A 1762-nucleotide genomic window follows, 5' to 3' on the forward strand; every position below is an offset into this window, starting at 1 on the left:
GACACATTCGAACATTAACTGAAGATTTTTTAGGACAAACACCGATGGAGTTGTGTATCTAAGATCAACATAATGTGATACATAAGGCAGACAATATCCAACTCAGGTATATGCAATAAATATTTATCAATACATGATTTTGAAGCAAAATGCCTCTTTATTGTGCTATAGCTTGACTGAGACAATGTGAACATTTTCAGGAGAGTCAGCAGAGAGTAGAATTTTTCATTTTTTCTCTGATACCTTCACCTAACCCGGTTGAAGTTTGTTTCTAAATCAGAGAAGGGCCAGGATCAAGAATTTCCTAGAGAGACAGCTTCTGTTGCCTCCGTCACCCCCAATAGGATCAAAGCCAGAGCCAGATCCTAGCCCTGCCCAGATTTGGGGGCCAGAGAGAGGGGAATTCACAGGATGTAATCAACTGGCTTGACTCAACTTCCCAGGGCCATCATTTCAGATCAGAATTTATCTCTGGCAGTGGAATAGTTTAATAGCAAAATATTCTCATTTTTTGAATATTACGTTATTTTTAATTTTTAACTAAAATGTAGGATATGCAATCTTTTAAATATTCAATGTTTATATCCACTGTTTTAAAAAATGGTTGTACCTCCTATTCAAGCAAAAAAAAATCATTTGATTATGCAGTTATATATATTCTTTAGAAAATTTTGAAACTTGGATTTTTTTATTTTAGTTTTTCAGTTATAATTAAAGTAAATTTTTTATTTTTGTCTATTACCTTGATTTTGTATTCTGTTTGACGCATGTGTGCTTGATCTTTTTTTCTTTTGAAATACAGTTTCCATGTCACTTTGTCACTGTATTGTTATTTTGTTTGAACCCTTTTACATTAAACATGTATAATTGAGTGGTTGTCATTTTCAGCCAAAAGTTAAAATAAAAAAGTTTTATATGGTTTTAACACTTGAGGATATCTTATTTTAAACGCAGCTATAGTTGTTAATGAAAGACAAACAATATTCTTCCAGAGGGGAAAGAAAATGTATCTGCAATTAATTGGGCATTGGCACTTGGCATACACTACTTATTCCTTGGCCTTTTTTTTTTTTTAATTTATTTAGTTTATTTATTTTTTGCTGCGTTGCGTCTTCGTTGCTGTGTGCGGGCTTTCTCTAGTTGCAGCGAGCGGGGGCTACTCTTTGTTGCAGTGCTCAGGCTTCTCACTGCGGTGGCTTCTTTTGTTGCGGAGCATGGGCTCTAGGCTCGTGGGCTTCAGTAGTTGTGGCATGCAAGCTCAGTAGTTGTGGCCCGCAGGCTCTAGAGCACAGGCTCAATAGTTGTGGCACACGGGCTTAGTTGCTCCATGGCATATGGCATCTTCCTGGACCAGGGCTCAAACCCATGTCCCCTGCATTGGAAGGAGGATTCCTAACCACTGCGCCACCAGGGAAGCCCTCCTTGGCCTTTATTTGCAGAGAGAGAAAGGAAGTTGGACAAATAAGCAGAATTTTTCAGTTACTTTTCCAGGAAAAACAACAGCGCTGGTAGGTCAGCACTATTCCTGGTTTTCAGATGAAGAACCTGAGACTTAGAGAGATTAGGTAACTCACCCAGGGTCACACGGCTAGTAAGTGACAGAGCCTGGTTGCTAATTCAGGTGTGTCTGATTCCGAAACCCATGGTCTCTCGCACCGTGTGGTCTGATGGTTCCACAAACTTAGATTCACAGCAGGTATTCCTAGGGCAGAGAACATGTATGTTATACATGTTATAGCCCATGTTCTATAGTTATATAGAA

Source organism: Stenella coeruleoalba (assembly GCF_951394435.1).
Source record: "Stenella coeruleoalba genome assembly, chromosome: 4".
NCBI classification, from domain to species: domain Eukaryota; kingdom Metazoa; phylum Chordata; class Mammalia; order Artiodactyla; family Delphinidae; genus Stenella; species Stenella coeruleoalba.